Consider the following 22,691-nt stretch of genomic DNA (forward strand, 5'->3'; position numbering starts at 1 on the left):
ACCGGGAGGTCAGAGTATGCGAGTCGAAAAGCGAGTGTTGCGAGGGTCAGAGCTAATTGAGTCGTTGAAGAGTAGAGTCGTTAGAGGTTTCGAGTTGTCGAAGAGTAGAGTCGTTAGAGGTTTCGAGTCGTCGAAGAGTAGAGTCGTGAGAATTGATAGAGTTGTTAGAGAGAGAGTGTGTGTGTGTTAGATTCGTTGTGACGAGAGTGATCAAATAACTGTAAAGTTATTTGATATAGATACGAGTATTGCATTTAGTTCCGTTAAATAAATATCGTTCTCTGTCCAATTTATATCTGTATATTCAGTTTAATATTAATAAATTGTAAGTAATCGAAAAAAAATTTCTATCCTTATTTTTCGATATTACAAGTGGGGGCTCGTCCGGGATCGAATAGGACAGAAAACGACACCTTTTAGCGGAGCTATTTGTGCTGGGGTAGAAAAGACTAACAATGGCAAACGTTGAAGACCTCGAGAAGCTGAGGACGAAAGAGCTGAGAGCGCGTCTCGTTAGCTTGGGGTTGAAGGTAACGGGAAGAAAATCCGAACTACGCGCGCGGCTACATGCGGCCCTAGAAGGAGACGATGTATCGTCGGAAGAAGAGAGCTCCGACGAAAGTAAAGGCGAGGACGACAAACAAGGCGCGCGAGAATACAGGAGAGGCACGCGAGCGGTGTATCAGGACCGCGATGAGTATCACCAGAAGGTATGCGTCGGTTCGATGTTGAGTCTTAAAGACGTAGAAGACTCATTAGAGAAATTCAGCGGGGATGATCTGCTGAGTGTAAATCAGTGGGTGGAAGACTTCGAGGAAATGGCAGAAGTGTGTGGTTGGTCAGACGCCCACATGGTGACCTATGCTAAGAAATTACTCGCAGGCTCCGCTCAGGCCTTCGTACGACAAGAGCGATGCGCGAAGTCCTGGGCAAAGCTAAAAAAGGCGTTGTGGGATGAGTTCGAAAATGTAGTAAGCGACCAACAGATACATCGCGAGTTATCCCATAGAAAGAAGAAAGCAGATGAGAGTCTGCAACAATATATGTATCACATGTGCGGGATTGCAAAACAAGGAAGGGTTGATACGCAATCCTTGATAGACTACATTATTCAAGGCATTCCCGATGAGGTCGCGAACAAGACTGTGCTATACGGAGCCAGGAACATCGAGCAATTAAAAGAGCGTTTCAGGCGCTACGAAGCGATAAAAAGGGATGTGGAGATGAGGACGAAATTTGAGGAACCGAAGAGTAGCAGGGTAAAGCCGGTGGCGAAGTGGTCCGAAACCGAGAGGAACAAGGAACCCAGTCGATCTGGAGGTGCGAGGAAGGCGCGATGCTACAATTGCGGTGATGCGGAGTGTCCGAGCAAGTCGAGAGGACCTAAATGCTTCAAATGTAGGGAGTACGGACACATCGCATCAAAATGCGACAATTTGGGTGAGTCCTCAAAAAAAATTTATAGCGTGTTTCGGTCGTTACAAACGAGGATAGAGTATCTGGGCCATATTGTCGAAGGCGGTAGCGTTCAGCCATCGGAATGCAAAACCAGGGCCGTCGCTAATTTTCCGGAGCCTCGGTCCGCTAGAGATGTTCAGAGTTTCCTTGGTTTAACGGGATGTTTTAGAAAGTTTGTGCCCCAATATTCTATCATTGCGAGACCATTGTCAGATCTGTTGAAAAAAGATGTCCCATTTAGGTTCGAGTTGCGCGAGCGAGAAGCGTTTGTAAAACTGAAGGCAGCGCTGAGTGAGAAACCGGTGTTGAAGCTATACTGCGTGGGGGCGGAAACTCAGCTACATACAGATGCGTGTAGCATGGGATACGGTGCAATTTTGTTGCAACGCGACAGTGAGGACAACGCTTTTCACCCTGTGTATTATTCGAGTGGAAAGACTTCGCCGGCTGAGGAGAAATACACCAGCTACGAGCTCGAAGTTCTGGCCATCGTGAAAGCGCTAAAGAAGTTCCGCGTTTACCTGCTCGGTATCCCATTCAAAATTGTTACAGATTGTCAGGCATTCGCATTAACGATGCAGAAAAGGGACCTGTGCGTACGTGTTGCGAAGTGGGCGATCCTTTTGGAAGAATTCGACTACAAGATAGAACATAGACCCGGGAGCAGTATGATACATGTTGATGCGTTGAGTCGAAATCCGCTACCTGAAGTCATGCTGATAGACGAGGACGAGCGAGGGATTGTTGCACGAATAAGGAACGCGCAGCTGAAAGAAGACGACCTGCGGCAGATCCGAGAAAACATGGAACAACATGAGGCCGACGGGTACATCGTAAAGAACGGCATTTTATACCGAGAAATAAGGGATACACCGTTATTGGTCGTACCAAAGTCAATGCAAACTCAGGTGATTCGACGAGCTCACGAACGCGGTCACTTTGGCATCACCAAAACAGAAGCGTTGTTAAGGAGGGATTATTGGTTCAGAGGAATGCGCGAAAAAGTAGAAAAGGTAGTGCAGAGTTGCATCGACTGTATCCTTGCAGAGAGAAAGCAGGGAAAACAGGAGGGGTTACTAAATACCATCGACAAGGGGGAATTACCGCTCGACACGTACCACGTCGATCACCTTGGGCTATTACTCTCTACAAAAAAAAGTTACCGACATATCTTTGTGGTGGTGGACGCGTTCACAAAGTTTGTATGGTTGTATCCCACCAAATCGACGGGTTCTGCCGAGGTCATTAGTCGCTTGAGGAAGCAGTCTGTGAATTTTGGGAATCCGACGAGAATCATTTCCGATCGCGGAACAGCATTTACGGCCGGCGCTTTCGAAGACTACTGCAGAGAGGAAGGCATACAGCAAGTTCGGACTACAACTGGTATCCCGCGGGCGAACGGACAAGTGGAAAGAGTGAACCGGACGCTTATCCCACTGCTGACGAAGTTATCTGCACCAACGCCGGACAAGTGGTTCAAACACCTGGAGACAGCGCAGAGGTATTTAAATGCAGCTCCCAATGTAAGTACGAACGCTGTCCCGTTCCAGTTGTTGTTCGGAACACGAATGAGGCTGCGGGACGACCCACAGATCAGTCAACTAATCGAGGACGAACAGGCCGCGGTGTTCCAAGAGGAACGAGATCAGCTGCGTGCAGACGCAAAGAGACGGATTGAGGAGATCCAAATCCGAAACAAGCGGGCGTATAACAGGAGACGCAAGAAGGCGACAGCATACAGGACGGGAGATCTAGTGGCAATCGAGAGGATGCAGAAAGGTCCCGGGCTAAAGCTGCATCCGAAGTTTCTTGGACCGTATCGGGTGATAAAAATCCTGCGAAATGACCGATACATAGTGCAGCGAGAGGGGGAGCACGAAGGGCCACGTACAACTTCCACGGCAGCCGATCACATGAAATGGTGGAATGCTGACGATAGTGATGTAAGTGCGAGCAGCGATGATGAGCACATCTGAGGGCAGATGTGATTGTCAGGAAAGGCCGAGTGTAATATCGTAGAATAGATTTGAATTAGAGATCGGTTGAAAATAGAAAAAACCGTGTACGTCGTCCTTCTGTGGTTCGTTTACATTTAAGAGCGCCTATGTGACTAAAGTCACCTAGTTCTTACAGAGATATGAGAAAAACAAGAAACAACGTTAGAGCAGAAAGACGGTTTCGTGTTTCAAGGGCGGACGACCGGGAGGTCAGAGTATGCGAGTCGAAAAGCGAGTGTGTTGCGAGGGTCAGAGCTAATTGAGTCGTTGAAGAGTAGAGTCGTTAGAGGTTTCGAGTTGTCGAAGAGTAGAGTCGTGAGAATTGATAGAGTTGTTAGAGAGAGAGTGTGTGTGTGTTAGATTCGTTGTGACGAGAGTGATCAAATAACTGTAAAGTTATTTGATATAGATACGAGTATTGCATTTAGTTCCGTTAAATAAATATCGTTCTCTGTCCAATTTATATCTGTATATTCAGTTTAATATTAATAAATTGTAAGTAATCGAAAAAAAATTTCTATCCTTATTTTTCGATATTACAGATATATGATAAACATTAAAATTAATATCGATCTCAATGAAGATATAATAGAAAAGTGTTAAAGTGTGTCTCCGTCTTCTGCTAAAATACGATGTATGATTAACATTTACAGATCTAAAATTAAAACTTGTGCAATTTTTGTTCTTTCAGTTGATGACTTTTTGACGAATCCGTTCCTATTTTCCATACTGTTCACTTAGTTGAGCTGTCAAGGTCAAAAACATTAGAACCCTCCAGTTCTATGGGATTAACGACACCTTCATTATTGCTGGGTGTTCTCTCAAAACAGCGATATCCTATGCGATCCTGCTATGAATTTAGAACTCATTTACTATTCCTACGCATATTTTATTAACATTTTGCCAACCTAGAAGACAAATTTGCAAGCTTGAAGCTAGTTGGAAGTTGATACAACTTTAAATAATAGAACAACAATGACAATTTATACGCATTTTTCATTACCAAATTTGTTACGGTTATAGAAGACAATTTAGTAACACTGGTAACTTTTAATTTATTAAAGTTTCACTGATTAATGTATGATCGATCGTACAATTTATAAAAAATTAACGAGCGCAGAAATATACAGGACATACGTAATATGCAGAAGTAAATTATTTGTTACAATATTTAATGGGTGATGCAAATCTTTAGTTGGACTTTATTTCTTTAGTTAAGATAATAAAAATTTTCACAGTCTTTTTTATAGTCAGATTTTATAGCTGTACATTTATCTTCCATCCGCAGTACAAGTGTAAGTGTCTGTATTAATAGACGGTTACCACGTACTTCAAGCGCAGGATCTTCGACGTAAAATCGTGAGGGTACCATCCCTCGCCCGATTATCTTGAGCAAGTTCGCTGTATCTCGGTACGTGTAATTTTAGAACGAGCTAGTGAAAATGTTACCATGACATTAAAGCTGTACGTGGCCATTTATGGGGATACGCTGGACCCCTGGTAAATTTCGACTAACAAAGTTCTCGACCGCGCTGAGAATGTTTCGGAACTTTCGACCGATGCGAGCTTCACTAAACTTTCGTTCGTACGAATACATGTGAATACTCGGAAGAAAAAAGAAAACAGAGAAAAAAGTTTGTAGAACACCGTCTATTACTTTCGACCAAGATAAATCGTGAATTACGGAGAAATCTATTGGATACCAGCTACAAATTGTTTGTTATTCGACTAACGTGCGAGAATTCAGAGTTACGGCAAACTTCTCTGATTTACGTTTAAGATTAAAGGTGTCCAAGAAGTATTAGAGTAAGTACGTTTAAGTAAAACGGTAGATAAAGTACTTTGAAATATGACGAAATAAACGGAATAAAGCTATTTAGTTTGATAAATAAATGCCTTCGTGCTTCCGAGCACTATTATCGTTATTTAACACGATTTCTACTAAAAGAAAAAACACAAAATTGAATCTTGTATCTCAAAAAGAAGGAGAGAAGGAGAAAATAACCTACTCCTTGTTTTTATTGGAAAACTAATATATTTTACTTTGTTTAGCAAACTACGTTATATGTCACATATGACGTAACAAACTTATTTAATTCAGTATCCGACATAATTTACAAGTCTTGTATGACGCAAATAACAGGTTTATAATAAAGTAAGTAGAAAATAAAAGTAGCAAGAAACATTCAATTTGTATTAAATACTAGTAAATGTTCTCGTGCTCGTGACCGGCAATGTACTTCGAACGAATACGATGAAAAATAATTGTCCAGCTTTATATACAGAGTAGTAATAGCAATAATAATAGTAGAATTACATAATTTTAAACGTGTCTTCGCTATATGATTCCTATTTAGATTTCTCAGAATACACGCTTTTGTATGCTTGTAATTAACGTGTAGCTTTATCGCTTTGGTGCGTAATAAAAACTTTCATCCTTGGTAATCCTTCTACCAGAATATAAAGTACAAATACCGCCCTGTCGTAAAGGCAGTGGCAAAGTGTTTCCAATTCTGGAACTTACGATCTCGACATCGATTGGCGACGAGTTCAGATTAGAAGGCGATTGAAGCTTCAAAGCGTAGGGAAAGCTGAATCTTGAACTAGTACGCGGTAACGCCAGAGGAACTAATTTCCGCTTTGAATTTCACCAGGTAGATGTTTGTTGTCATTTTGGTGCCAACGACGTTTTCTATCCAGTAAAACTTTATTACTCCCCAGTCTAAGACACTTTATCAATGGTTTCCGATACTGGAGTCGCAGCTCCAATTCCATTTTCCAATTTGTCCACTTTCACGATCAATGTTAGCCATCGTTTTATTATGTGAAGTCGATATTGAACAGCCATTCTTTCCATTTTATCTTTCTGAGCGTCTTCATCTCTCTTGCGTTATACCGGTCTGTATCTGTGGAATCTAAGTGCCTCTTACGCTTTTTATCAGCGCCACAGCTGTTACCACATGTCAACTGCCATCGCCGAGTGCCGAGTATGTACGCGAGTACGTTCTTATTTCGCCCTAGCTGAACCAATGTGTTGCAACATCGTGAATTCGATGTCGAAAGACACGGCGCCTTCGAGCGTCAAGATATTGTTATGTGGAAATACTGTTCCATATATTCATTTTATGACCACAGGATATAATGACGCAATAATGATAGAGTGTTCGTGTTTAATGGTAAAAGTACACTGCCAGCCACAAGTATTAGGACACTTATTTGTTACAAATTTGAGTCACACAGAAGATAAACTGATTAACTCTGACTAAACATCAGGAACCGTTCAATTTCTGAAAAATTGACCACTGTAATCATGTATTTTGTAAGAGAAACTAAAAAGTTATGGAGACATGAAATTAACTAGATTGACTTTTTAGTGGCCCGTTTATTGGAATACTTTAATAAATACTTTATTTAGTACATTACATTATGCAATGCCAATACATTTGGAATTACATTTTACTTTCAGTGTTAATTTTATTATTAATTTCCAATTAACGCTACAAATAAAAATGGTAATATCCTTTTCTTTGATGAAATTTTACAGAGAGTTTCCTAAGAAATTTTGAACTGATCTTTAAAAAGATTTATGTAGTAATGAAGTATAGAACGAGTCCAAATGTTTGATAAACGGTGTATACTGTACTTGAAATAGTAGATTCATAAACTAACTGGAAAATAAAAGCAATGGTAAACGTTGAATTTGTATCAAATGGCATATTTTGTCCAGACACATATTTGGAATCTGCAGCTTGAATATAGGTATATTGCTGATAATCCGGATAATAGTGGAAAATATGTATTTATTCGTTGGAAAGATTTTTTTATGTATTTATTTTATCTTCTCATAATGCCGATTTGAGTTGTAGTATATCATTGCGAGTCGTGTGAATATTCAATGCCACATATTTATTTATACTGTATTATTGTGTATTATTGTATTATTATTTTATATCCTTTATGATTGAGTATTATCACATATATATATATATATATAACAAGAAAAGTTTATTCGAAAAGATATCTATTCTTTTCTATGTTATACAGACTTCTATTGTATCCTCACACGTTAAAGATATACTAACTCTGCACGAGTGTAACAGATGTTTATGACGTCAAGACTGTTTTAGTACTGCCTTATATCATTGTTGGCTGTTAAGAGTAACATCATATTTCTACTTTCTATTACTATACCCTTGTATGTTTGAGATATTGATTTGTTTATTTCTTTAGTAGAGTGCATTAATAACAAGCGCAACTTTTTGCTCAATATTACAATTATTTGCCCATCGTTATTCAATATTTTAATATTTAATTTTAGTCAAGGAATGAAAACAAGAATTTAAATTATTCGCTATAATTATTAATTAACAATAAACAACTTGATATAACGATATAGCAGACAGTACGTCAACATTAAAAATTCTCCTTAAAAAAATCCAACATTAAGATCTAAAATCTCCAATAATTACGTTATTATACTTCACAAGTTATCTGATTATTCCATTGAATGTAAAATTGTAAAATTGTGATGAAATTTATAATCTGCAACCTGTGGCTTGTCAATTGTCTCCTCTTCATTGAAAAATATATTCAATTTCAATTGTGTACAAGATAAGCGAATCCTCATTTATAAGATTACGAAATCCCTTTCAATATATCAATAGTTCATTCATCAATCGCACGCACGACACTCAAATTTGTCATAATTTTATCCACACACCAAAGAATCCTTCTATTATGATAATGCCTGGCGTTAAAAGTAACCCCAGCAATCCATCAAGCTCGATCCCCAGCTGACGTCGTGCGCAACGGGACTCTCGAACAGAGGCATATCTCGGAAGTTCCTGTCGGAAATCTCGAGCCTACCAAAGTGGTTCCCGAGGGCGAAAAACGGCGTCGATCGTTTTCCATGTATCAATCAAGGATTCACCGCAGCCGAATATTCCTATCTGACAAGCGAGACGATTTGTGTTATTCATTTTTTAGTTAAAGAAAATGCTTGTTATTCGATCGAAGAAAGTAAAATTTCTTTTAGATTTTAAACTTTCGCAACGTTTACCAGATAACATATTTGGAAGGATATTAAAATTTATTTGAGATTTTAAGCTTTCAGGATGTTTATTACATGGTACATCTGTCGCTCTGTTTCGTAAAATTGTATCAGCAATTAACACTTAAGCTCAATGTACTATAAAAAAGGTCATAAATGGCGTAAATTCGAAGAACTTGGGAACTTTTAATTTCTGGACGAAACAACTCGTAATCGGAGGAAATGAAAATGAGACTCGATGAAAATGGGAAAGCGACTTTCGCTTCGAGTTCGATAATTTCACCGTCACCTGGTAATAATTACCATTGCGCTATATATTTTATTTTCGAAATTCAGAGAATCTCGAGCTACTTTTCTGCACCAGCAAATACTTGGAAGATAAATGGGAGGGAAAAATGGGAATTGGGTGGATGCACCGTGAGATAAATGATATCTACTCACCGTAGTGCATTTACGAGTGGAAAGATTAAGAAAACCATTAGACTCGCTTGTGTCTTTGGTCGTAAAATTAGTGGTACAGTTAATTGTGTACCAGTAGGTATTATTTTAATTATGTACATCGTGAGAACGATGAGAAAATATAGGTAAATACTGTCTGCGTGCCCGTGTATACGTATAATTACACTTGTTATACTTTTTTTAATTAAATAAACCGTAACCATTAACGTGAAAATAAATGAAACACACGTTTGCAGTAAAAATATAAAATTGTACAACCAATCCGTATTTTACTTTGGATTTATGTAGTTGAAACGAAGCTATTATTAATAATGTTGTTCGACAGATTACATAATTTCCCACATAGAATCTCACGTTTTAGAATTTGATTGAACAAAGGAGAATTAAAAATATTTTGTAATTGCATATCGCAATATAGCATGATCTTTATGGTATTTCAACAAAATACAAATTGAGCTTTAAGAAAAGATTTCTCATTTGCAAATTTGCACATTTTTAGCAAATTTTCTATTATTCGCTATTTTTAATCAATATTCCTTATAGCCATATAAATATCATTCAACCTCGACATTTTCTCACATTTCACATTTTCTCATTTTAAGTAAGCTCTTTTTTGTCGAAAATGCTTACATTTATACACCTTTATCGATACATTATAAATTCGATTTCTTATTTGTATAACCACAAGAAATTATTCCTTCTTTTTCACAAGAATATCCATCCAACTAATGCTGTAAACTTTTCACAATGAGATTCTAAGAAATTTTTCGAAAGATTCTTTTAGTTCTCATCCATCAACGCGTTAACCACGCTTCAACTCTCTTCGCAAGATAGTTTCACGTTTTGAACTTACAAAAGAGATTGTACTTTTTATACAAAACTAGATCTGATCTTTTACAAGACAAATTTACAAATGTTTAAAAAAAAATCGGATATCAACAAACAAGGACACAACTTTCAAAGACAACTATGATTTTGTCTCAATCAAAGTTAATATTGGCATACCTAATTCTTCTTAATGAAGTGTTCCAAATAATATCATCCAGACCCTGCTTGGAATTTAAATTAAATAGATAAATTATATTTTTGTATAGCTATTTATCGTTTATTTATCATTATAGTGATCGAAACGAGGAGATCATTTTATGTGTAAATAATGCTGTTAAAAATCGCAAAATGAAATTACCTTGCAATTATTCTTCTGGAAGGATAATAGACATGCCTAAGAATCTAATTTCACAAATTTTAAATAATTGCAAAAACAAGAAATCTGACTCTACATTTTGGTGTGTCTAATAATTCCAATATTAAACGTAACGCGTATCACCGTGTGGACAATGGTCACTTGCCCGTGGAATAGGATCTCGCAGTTACTTCGAGCATTTCTAATTAACTGAGATTAAGAGACTTTTAATGCATTCCCTTGGAAACAAGATTAACTTCGAATTATGCGCTTCCAGCGCTGCACAATTTCCCCCGTCAATTTAGCCCCGTCGCCTCATAATTTGTAAAACTAAGTGCCTTTTAAAGCTGGACACCCATTATGCCATCAGCATTTGAAACTGGATGCCTCTAGGTGAAGAAGTATCGCCGCGTTCGCCGAAATGAATGTTCACGTGGAAATTAATGTGGCCGAGTATCTTTCTAGAAACTAGCAAGGTCCTGCGATAGTACCAAACTGTTGGGATGTCTGTCACTTTAATCCTGTGTTTGTCTTCCTTATCCGCTTGTTGTTGTTCTCTTAATGCAATCTCACATCTAACGCGTGTATTTTAAACTCGAACCTGCGTTTTAATGCTACGTTCATCGAGATGAGCTGAAAATGAATTGGAATTTTAATTATGTCTAACAGTTTATAGAGCTGAATTACAACTTTTGCCGAACGTTATGAAACATAAAATGCGAGAATGGAGAATCATTTCGTCCGTAATTGCAAAACGTTTAATCAATCTGTGATAATTTCGGGCATTGTTTTGTCGGATATATGTGGAAGAATTATTCATTTCAGAAATATTAAGGAGAGTTGTACATATTTATCGGAATTTCAGAAGTAAATAATAAGGAAGCTATATAATACTTCGAATTTTTATATATTTTTATGTCAAGTTACAAAGAAGACTGGAATTCTTTAGCTCCTAGATAGTTCTCTTGTTAGATGTTGAGACAGTGAATGCCAGACGAAAGAATGTAGTTCGCATGCATAAAATGATTAGCCGAAGAATCTGAAAAATTATTATATTGGTGTAACTGTTCAACGTAGCTAACATACGCGTAACAACGCGCAACGCTGTAGAATCTAATTTATCGAAAAGGTGGAAAATAACAAAAAAATGAAGCACTATACTAAATACTTACGAGCTACGTATGTCGATGAAAAGTGTTATGACAGAAAATCATCATTAATTAAAAGAATATTAATTTCAGCTCTTTATTATACGTTAACATGATGACTTCAAAGAATCTGATCACTAGCATTAGAACTACATTTTCTCTTGTTTCATCTTATTCTTAGATAAGAATTAAAACTGTATAAAAAACGTGTAATACTAAACTGAGACTGTACATGTACGTCTATGGTTTATCGATATGTAATTATCTTCCAAAGATTATTAATTGATTATTTAAACAATTAATTAATTACACTTATTACCTATACATGAAAGTAAATAATTTAAATAATTAACTAATAATAAACTAACTAATTGAATTCGTATCTTCCAATTATTTGTCCGAATTAATTTCGTGAAACTACTAATCCCATCTATTCCTACAATATTTTAGATAGCATTGGAGTTCACTTTATCTTCCCTCGATAAATTTGGTACTATTACCAAACTACAATAGAAGTCTCGTTTCCTTCTATGTGTAGTATGTCGGGTGTAGTTTATATATTCCTGAAGTCTACTGTATGAAGTTCCATCACGAGGCATAACAAAAAACCTTGTTGGTCAAGCAACTTAATGAGCGACCGTATAATTCACAATCTAGCAATATCTAAGTACTCGTATTCGCATTCTTCTTTTAGCTTCTATTAGCCAGCACAATTTTCTTAAGAACTTTTTTCTAGATTCATTTCACAGTTCGAACTTTCCGAATTATGTCGTATCTCAATACAGTGCTAATTTTCGCAAAGTTTCATATAACACATAAAATGTGTTTGTTAAGTATTTCTCTCTCTCTCTCTCTCTCTCTCTCTCTCTCTCTGTATGTATGAAATTGATGATTTAATTTTTTTTAAATAACACGATAAAGAAACTGGGTTGTTTCAGAAAAATAACAAATAGTTTTGCGACTAGATTAATAAACTGCTGGGCATCGTACCACTTCCCGTAAATATTAATGTCTCCGTTTACTTTTTAGAACGTGCAACGCGGAAAAATTCACTGCGATTTTACTGAAATACGAGTTTCAAGCGTGCCAAGCTAATACCACCGGATATCCTATCACAGTCAAGAGTTCTTCCTGCTCAAAAGTGATCCTGTATCAATTTTTTATACTGTACAGGATACCGAGCAAAATTTCTACTTGAAAACTTGAACAATGTTTGCGTTAGACGATCCCATTAATGCATTTACCCATAAACTTTTTATACGTATAATCTCGATTATTAAACTTCAACAATGATTTGTATTTTTTACGTTCTTTATATGACTAGCACTTCTGTAAGGTTATTAAAACGACGACAGAAATATAGTAAAATATATTAGTATTCCAGAATCTCAACGTTGCAAAATTTGTTAATTCTTACTTGATTTCGTTACGAAATTATAGTAAAATAAGTAAAGAAATTCATAGTGTCAGCGTTTTAAAAAAATAATATGTAAACACACAGGAAATTCATAAAGAAAACTTGAACATCTTTATTCTTGTTCAATACTGGACATTTAAATAATTCTAAAACTTCTCATTTAAATGATGAATTACTCTTATTGCTCCAAATGTACACTGCACATATTCAGCACTGTTTGGTCATCGATGGACGGAGCAAATACGATAAACAGTAATCAGTGGTAGATTAATCTGCACGATTGGTCGGATTAAGCGACGTTTTTCACCGGCGAACCTACTAAACGCGTTCTTTTCCACGCTTGGCTATCCTCCAAAGATCGCCGCGCGTCCCTGGCCATCGGTGAACCTTAAACCACCGTTTATTTCACAAATGCCCGCGACCCGGCCAAATAAATCGGCACGGAAATCGTGTAGTCGAGGCGGACGTCGTAATAACGAACCATTATGCCGAATCTGTTTTCTATTAATGCCGAATATTTACTTAATTCGCCGTTTATTGTTGCTAGTTTCTGGTTATTTTATTATAAGTCCTCACTATGAGTTCTCACTATATGTACCTTGTAATAGAACATTATATGAAACAAAATTTTCTAGAATTTTCAATAAATTGTAACAAGTATGCGCATGCTGATGCTTATGGCCGACAGTGTGGATAATGAAAATTCAATCAACGATGAATATAATAATGCATCATCGAATTTGTATTAAAAATATATATTCACAAAAGCAAAAACTGTGGCAGTGATACAATTTTATACACATTAACACGTTACTTTCAATTTGTCAAAAACCTTCATGTATATCTTTCAAAACGAGACAGCTCTCGTCTAGACCAACATATCTTCGTAACGTCTAAAAATTTTTATCGTTTGCCATGGAATACGTGTGAACGATTTAATCTTCCATTAATTTGGAGCACTTAATCGACATTGTTATCGCGAGCCATCTCTAGAAAGCAATTACGTCGGTTCGCCAGACCGACGAGAATTTACAGCCGTTCGAACTTTACCATCGATTCTCGTCCAAAGGATCGAACGCACCCCGGTTAACCCGGTTAATATCGCGCGATTCACTCCAGTCACTCATCCTGCAGCTCTTGTAATTTCGTCCGTTGTAATATCAATTAAGCGTCTCGTAACTTTGTTGGATTAAACTCGCTCCCCTTCGTGCGTGATGAAGAAACCTCAATGCTCAGCGCGACGAGTGTTTAAACGATGATAATTCGAGGTGACAGACAAAAGTATTAGATTGACTCTAGTCGTTTGCCTTTCAAACATCTATACATTGTTTCTCGAAGGAACTTGAAAAATTATAACTAGGCTGCGTAAATATCTTTATGAACCTTAATTAAATACGAACCTAAATAGGAATTTCTTTTTAAGGCGATATATATTCCTTAAGAAGAATAACCATACGTAGCATAGAATATCTGATATTAAATAATGCCACAACTAGAAGAAGGAAACGATACATTTAAGTGAAATGTAGATAAGAAATTTATTTCACTCTTTAGATGTTGCAAGAAGTGTTATACGAGATTTTCTAACCACTGTATAGAACAATCGTAAGAAACATGGAACACATAATTTTAAATGATGTCAGAAGTAGAAGAGCAACACGATATTCTATTTAAATAGAATTCAGATAGAGATCTATTTCAATCTTTAGACATTATAAGGAATACTGTAATTTTTGGATATTTTGTATATGTATGTTTGCATATTTGAATTTTCTACATATAAATATCTGTGATGGAGGTACAACTGCTCTTCAGTAGCATCATTACAACGAAATTGCTGCTGTGAAGAATGCTTTTCGTGTTGTTGTCGCTGATATAGTGAGGCAACTATACAGGTATGCTATTCTAGTTCTCGCCAATTATACGTTGTGTCAGAATATTTTATGGATACAAATAAGGAAAGAAGATTCTATAAAAATATTAAACTTTATGAGGAAATTATACAAAAAACACGAAATATGAAAGCAATGCAAACGAATGAAAAATTCGTTAAAAAATTCGAGAAGAAAAGAAAGTTTGTTTATTAATACATATTACATATTATATATGTGAATGAATAGAATTGCGTAAATCAAATTTTCATTGCTCGCTTAGCAAGTAATTACATTTTAAATTAAACAAGATCTACATAATCAAACGATCTTCTCGCCCTAATTGTAATTCTACTTCCCAAACTGGCTGCTATTCATGGAACACTACACAGAAGGAGTAATATATTTTCAGTGTAGAGAGGTGCGACAGCCTTGCAGTGATTTTAATTCAGTCGGTTTAGCGTAACGTTTGTAATGCAACCATGGCTGCAGCTGTGGCCTACCTGTTGAAGCGATAAAATGGAAAACGTTTGAGAGGCGATCAAACCAGCCGGATTTCACGCTGCGGTATATAGCAATGCAAACCAAAAAGAATTTTTAGATTCCTCTATGAACACGTGCACGGACAAAGAGGCAAATTTTAATCAGCGCGCACCATTTGCGCGATACTTACAATAGCTGACCCAAGGTCAAAAATTGGAATCCCTTTTTCACAGCTGAAAAACTTTCCTTTCCTTTTTTCTGTACACTCGAACGAAGTGACTTTGAGTTACGTTTCAGGTAGGTATTTATTGGATGTAAAAATTGCTAGATGAGACGAGACATGAAGCGATAAATTTTTACTACGAATAAGAATGAGAAAAGAAATTGAGGATTTGGGAAAGAATTATTTATTTGAAGAATTAGAATAAGGAAAATATTTTGAAAAGTAGGTAAGAAATATTTAGTAGAGAATTAATGGAGATAGGATTTTTAAAGAATTAAGGAGGAAATATTTATAGAAGAAGAGAATAAAGGATTAATCCCTTGAGAAAATCGATGATAAAGAATACAGAAAAGAATTAAAGGAGAAATAATTACAAATGCAAATATTTGTTGTCATAAATATACCTCAGAAAGAAGTTTAATGTTTAGAAATAATTATCCTCCTTTATTTTAGTCAAGAACATGAAAAAATGTAAGAATAAGCACATCTTTAAAACGCTGAACTAATTATTAATTTAAATGTTGGATTAGTTATTCATTTGAATTATACAAGATTCATTATTATCACAAAAATGGATAAAATGTCTTACTTTTGGAGAAGATAAATAAAATTTTCCATTATATCCTTGTCGAAAGAAAAATCTCGATAAAAATCTTCCCGATATAATAAAATTCGTATCTCTAGGCACAGCGATTATAGTCATGATAAGATCAGAGATTTAATGCATTACTGTTTTAATTCCAATATTGAAAAAGATTTTTATAAGATATTATTATGGTAGAACACGAAATAATACATATTTTCGGCTAGTTGTTTCTTTCTCAATCAATCAGTTTTCAGTTTCTTGTGTAAAAGTTATAAAGGCTAACGCGACATAAAATAAACAAATAATAATAACAAAATTTATTCGAATACATATTCAACAAATTATTTGTTATATCAAGATATCAGGAAATTTTTCTTCTGTTTTCTTTCTCATGATACTACATAATATAGACATTTCTAGATATAATTTATCTATCATTTATCTTTGTTACATCTAAATCTACGATTTAAAAATATTTCCATCTATTTATAGCAAATCAATCCATTACATTATCAGCCTGTAATATTGAAGAACTTCAATCTTAACTAATTCTAATCGATGTATTAATGAACAATCGTGACCAAATAAAATTAGAAATAGACACACTTATATTAAACAAATATTCCATAGAAGAAATTTCTCAAGATAAAGAAATGCGAAAATGATTTACTATTATTGCGTCTTATACGGTTCCAAAATAATAAAACTGGCAAAAAGATTGCACGAAAAATACGATAAATTGGAAAGATTACAATGTTGAATTTAGAACATGTTACCATTATATTCTCATTAAATATATTACTTCAAAATATATCATATATGTATGATTTTTCAAATTTTATTGTTTACGCAAAGAATTGACATTATTACAAAACTTAATTAAAAGGTCTGCTTAAACCTAGATCTGTAATATAGGAAAAAGTCGCTGAAAAAGAATGTGCCATTAATTTAAAAAAACACAAAGGAATGACGCTCACCTTTTTTAGAAATTAAAAGTTTCCCATGAATAATTATACTTGTCGGCGAAGATAATAGCTTTTATTATCTTTGATTAATGACTGAAAATGACTATGGCATGCCCATTAATCTAATTTCAGTATTAAAACATCAAGTGCTGATAAATAAATCCCTAGAATATCGTTCTTCTCGTCGAGTTTTCAGTATCCGATACTTAATTAACTCTGTCTTGGTTGTAACCGCGATCAATACCGCGTTAGATTCAACAATTACTTCAACCCTACTGAATCAACTCCCAGACACTCTATCGTTTACCCTAATACATTGAAATGTAATACTCGCGGGATCGATCAACGCATGTATAATACTGTATATACATACGTCGATGATCGTAGGACCTCGAGAACATGCAGACATCCGGATAGAACGAGCTCGATCGACTGTTATCGAGACACTGCACTCCTCCGGCAGCATGGAGAACGAAACAAAGCAACGCTTCGTGCAACCATAAATTCCAGTTAACCAGACTCTCTGGCCTGTTCCGTTGTGAGATCAAGTGCAAGAAAGGGAAACATCGATGCCCCTCGAAGACACCTAGTTCTCCCCTACATCGGTCGCAAAGGATCGACCTTGCGCTCCTCCTTCATAGAGATCAAACACCGACATCAAAGAGCGACTCGTGATCGCGAAAGCTGACCATTCTCAAAGGAAAAGGCAGACCGTTCAGCCCTTGCGCTCGACGAATAAATCAAAATTCACTCGCCATGTGGACTTGGTACGTGGAGGACTTTCTTACAGTTTAAACACGGATTGACATCTCCGCTCGCGATACGACGCTCGGTTAGGTACAACATTATTTAACTCCTTCAAGTAGATGAAACTCTTTTAAGCAAAAGCCAAGGAACGTTTTATCTTAATGGCATTAAAGAGAGCTGATAATTCTAGCTTTTTTTTATGATTTGTATGTTGCGTCTTTATCAATTAACCCAGCTGTTGTTCCCGAATTTTTTATATTTCGATTTTGTTTCAGTTTCAATCGAAAGAGAAAATAATATTTTAAGCAGGAATTCACGTATATATCAACAATGATGTTTTCTTCAAATATAAATTTTTTAGCAAATTCAAATTCGATTGAAAATGGCCCGAAATGATCCTGGGGACGCGGAAGAGATATAATCATGAAATAGAAATGAGAAAAGAATTGCATTGCAGATCTTGGGGGAGTTAAGAGTTTCCGATTATTTAGGCTGTTTGCGCATTATTCATTGATTTTCCTTGTTCTTACTGAAACTTCAGAATATTGAAGAAATTGATGCGTCTTGAACATCATCAACTGGAAATGTCATGTTTCTTGTAGAAGATCATCAACTTTAACAGTACGTTTAAAATTTTAAATATATCTAATATTCCTATTTAATAGCTTTAATCGTAAACATGGAATTACACGCAATTGAGTGATCAGAGTTTGTAATAACGAACGAATGTAAAAAACTTGAACAGTGATAAAATCTACACGCAACTAATTTTCCACACTTTCTCTTGAACAACTTTAAAATAAAAACCCGTGAGTGCGGCTAAGAGCTGTTTGTAACAACGAACGAGTGTACAAGCCTGAATAATTCAAAATCTACACACAACTAATTTTTGACGTTTTCTTACGAACAACTTTCAAACAACCAACCTGTGAGAGCGGTTGAGCTACCGCTCGATCGTCACCAATCTTCGTCGACGGCTCCGTGGTTCTCGCCAATGATTAGCAAGTAACAAAATCTAGGATCGAGCACTGTATTATCTGTACGAAACACCGGCTCGTGATCCTGTCACAGGCCAAAGTCCTGTCCTCGCATTAATGTCAAGAGGTTGAATCTTCAACGCGGATAATTCTCGTGGGACTCTGATGACGACGTTTGGTCGCCTCGTGGTGAACATGATCCAGCCGCGGATAGAAATTCCCGTTGGGATGGTAGTGATTTGAATTCATCGCGCGTCTAACGCGGGATGTGCGACGCCAAACGATAATTCGTGCATAGATTGCGTTTCAGAGTTTCAAGATTCTATCGTTGAATCTCTCTTATGTCGACTAACGTCTTTTAAAACAGTGTAAGTACCCGTTTCTCTGGAGTTTCATTTATTTGTCGACTTGCTTCAAAAAATTTGTTATGTCTCCTTTGCTGTCATAAAGATATTTGGATATTCATTTGCTCCAAATTTTAACATTGCTCAATCAATTTTGCCTTATTGGTCGCATTTGGAAATTCAGCATCCTATTAGAAATTTTCATTTCATAGTTTCAATCGGTCAGACAACTCGGGTCTCTTAGACGATCCTGACATATCTACGAAACAACAAAACATTCACTGACGCAAAGAAATATATAATGGACGTTCCTGTTTCTCGAATCTTGTCCAGGGAGTAATAAAAAGACTTTGGACCGCTGGTTCACTTTATCAGTTCCTTCTTATCGTCCAATCTGGCGTTCAATAGTGACAAAGATACTCTTTGATACAGTTTCGAGGTGTGACAAGGATTTTAAATTTCTAGTTAGTTAGTTGAGCAATAAGAATCTCGATCGAGCAAGTTGAATCATGGGATCCAATTATCGTGACCTCACGATAATTTCCTTCTTTCGATCAAGCCTTCGAGTTGCTGCAGACGTTTCTAGACCTTTCGCGAGCGTGTCTTTAAGCGATTGCTCTTCCGACCGATCGACCGATACAGCTTATTATAGTTTTGTTCGTTAAGCCCAATCGTCTTTGCAATTATTTTCTTCGAACTTCTTTCACGCTCGCTGGAACGAACAATTTGTTAGAAGAAACGTCGAACAGTCATTACGACGTGCTTCGAGTGACTCGGTTAAGTGACTCTTAGTATTTCCGGCTGTTCTCAGATACATCAGAGGTATTCGTGTTAAAGCTAGCAGAAGCGAATGGAATTAACGGGTACAAAGACCGACTAAATCCTGCGAGTCCTTTCGTATTGTGTCTCCGCGTATGTGGATGCTGTTGCCAAATGGAGCAACTGTAAACGCTTCTATTAAATTTCGTGTAGCGTTCCGCGTTGCTTCGCATATGAAGGTCGGTGATAATTCGTTTAACACCATTTTCGCTCCTGATGTAACGTATGCTTTTGAATTATTTTTCCGTATTCGTGGTTGATGGGTTCAATGGGAAAAGGTGTACTATTCACGTTTTAATTATTCCTTTAAATTCCCATGCGTGTAATGTAGGTTTCGTTACAGAATTAATAATTCGTATGCTAAATTTCTCAATTTTTCAAGCTTTATATAAATTTTCCTTATAGAAGCTTGTCCGATTTTCTCATTTAAAAGTTTTGTTATTATACATCTCAATTCTCATATCAGTCATTATTTTCATATGAACGTTGATTTTAACGATAGGTATTTACTAAGAACTGTATTATTTCCATTAGAAGGATAGATGCAGATATTTAATGAGAGATACTGTTTCCCTTTAGAAATACGTGTTTCTTTAAAATTAATATATATCTACTTTCAATAGAAACTTAACGAATACCGTGAAACTGAGCGGAACTCCAATGTTTGCGTACAGTTCCACGACTCTTTCGACAGTCACTTTTGTTTCTCTTCAAGCGCACGACTTTCGTACTCCACGACTTGCATATTTCGCTATGGAATTCAGTTCCACTTGAAATCTCGCGTTAATATTGCAAAATATATTCAAAAGTTTCCACATAATTTTCCGTAGAATTAATCCACGATTATTTAGTTTCGAGTCGTTATAAAATTTCCCGGGGAGAATTATTACAGAAATATTAAACTTCTATATACGATCCTCGAAAAGTTTGCACACAATATTTAACGCAGTATACACGTCATTGTATAGATATTTTCCAAAGTTCGATACTCATTTAGAACTCCGAACGAACTCTATCAACACTGTTACACTTTTTCACTGATTCCTCCTTCGAAACTCTCGTTTCATACACAAAGGACCGCTATCAAAAGCACCTGATCTGCAGGTCACGGGTCGAAACACTTCCTTCGCCTTTTCAGCCTCGAGAGAACTTCACCACCGAACTATACCACTATTCTCTGGAAATCAGTCACGTGTCTTGGCTCCCAATTACCGTCCTCTTGAACCCTGCCATAGAATTCCGCCTTTCAAAGTGTACTCGTAGAATTCCATCCTCATCCCGTTGAGATGCACGTAAGCCAGGAGAGATTCCTCTTGATTGGAAAATGTAAACGCCCCCTCAGACCACACTCGCAACACCAAAGAACTTGACTGACTAAACACAATGCTTGTAAACAAGCTCTCTGATACAAACTACCCTTATAAAACGGAGACGCGGATTGAGAACGAAGAAGATGACAAAATCGATTAGAGGTCATTGATCGAACGTCTTTTTTCAATTTCGATCACTTTTTTTTACGCGAATGAATTCTATTTACGATAGCACGATACGCGGCATCGAAATTAAACTAGCGATACAGGACAGTATTGCAACACGATCGTAAAAGCACGATTTGCAGGCTAAGTCACGTGGAGGACAGACTAGTTGGTCCCAATGTTCGAAACGCATCGATTGTCCGCGACGTCGTCGACGGTAACGGCGGCAGGACGGCTGTAAGTGGAGGCAAGAAGTCGTTGTAGGCGACGCCAGCACTTTTGGACCACGCAGACACGACGGCGAAGGCCAGACTGCACCACCCTGCCGCTCTCTCGGAATCGATACGTCAATCGTCCCTCCGGTCGGGACGAGAAAAGCACCGACACACAGGGCAAAGAGATGAAGGGAGACACGGGGACGAGATGAGTACAGACAGAGGGTAGAAGAAAGAAGAAGAGGGGACAAAGCTCGTGATACACATTAAAGCTCGGCCATTCGCCATTCCCGTTGCCACGGTCCGGTTTTAACCGCGGGAATTCATTGTCAGTCGCGGATAATTTCTAGAGATCTATCATTCGGAAATTAGAAATCATCGCGTTCTTTCGTTTCAGTTTTCGTTTTTTATCTTTCTTTGGTTATAGCGTAGCTCTGCTAGTTGTGAATGGACGTATCGTCTTCTATCTTTTTCTTTAGTTCGATACTCCTTTTTGCTTTAACTTGAGTGAAGTTGGTGATTGATTGGTCTGTTTGTGAAAGATCTTGAAATTGGTGTATCTCGGTGGCTGTACGCTTGAGGTATTTAATCTAACGTTCCTTTTTGCTTCAGCTGGAAAGAAATGGCTTTTTCTTATGTTCTCCGCGACAGATTTTAAATTTCGTTGTATTTTGACGACTGGAATGATCTTGCTGTTTGTTCTTGCGCTTGGATGAAGTAACATTTAATGGATTTCTTTATAACGTATTTTAAAATTGCTGTATATTGGTTGTTGTTTAGCTTTCTCTTTTGATACGCCGCTTCTTTTTGTTTTAACTCGAAAAGGATAACTTTTATTTATCTTCCTCGTGACAAATTATACATTTGTTGTATCTTGACAATACAATAGTTCGAAGTCGTAAGATTCTGCCTGGCTCACAAAGAATCTCCTGAAAGTCACAGTCCGAGTAGTCCAAAATTGTATGACCGTCCACAGTCCACTTTGAGAATCCTAGAAATCAAACTTCAAAGCTGTCGCATCACAGAATCTGTGACATCATTCTAAGATCTGTAGACCGTGATGGTTTCCACGAAACTTCAAAATTCTGATTTGTCTCCCATTCAAAATACGTGTTCTATTTTAAAATAAAAAGTACCAGGAAGTAAGCCGAAAACAACTTCAAAATGTTACAAAGATTTAATAGAATAAAGCGGTATTAATTTTCAACTGAAGAGAACAAAGAATATCTATATTCTTGCTCTATCTAATCTTACGTGTCTAAACAATTCTTTGT

The 22,691-nt window shown here is 36.7% G+C and overlaps 1 protein-coding gene across 7 annotated transcripts in view; it reads right to left on the bottom strand.

Moving 5' to 3' along the window:
• LOC126877502 (uncharacterized) overlaps positions 1-22,691 on the bottom strand; it is a 206,124-nt gene that overhangs the window by 117,615 nt on the left and 65,818 nt on the right. The window contains exon 1 of one of the 7 annotated variants that reach the window (XM_050640226.1): positions 18,514-21,514. The exons of the other annotated variants lie outside the window; for them this stretch is intronic. The gene's annotated coding sequence lies outside the window, so the exon portion shown is untranslated. Of the gene's footprint in view, positions 1-18,513; positions 21,515-22,691 lie in introns of those variants that run through there. 7 annotated transcript variants of the gene reach the window in all.

Source organism: Bombus huntii, chromosome 2, assembly GCF_024542735.1.
Source record: "Bombus huntii isolate Logan2020A chromosome 2, iyBomHunt1.1, whole genome shotgun sequence".
Taxonomy (NCBI): Eukaryota; Metazoa; Arthropoda; class Insecta; order Hymenoptera; family Apidae; genus Bombus; species Bombus huntii.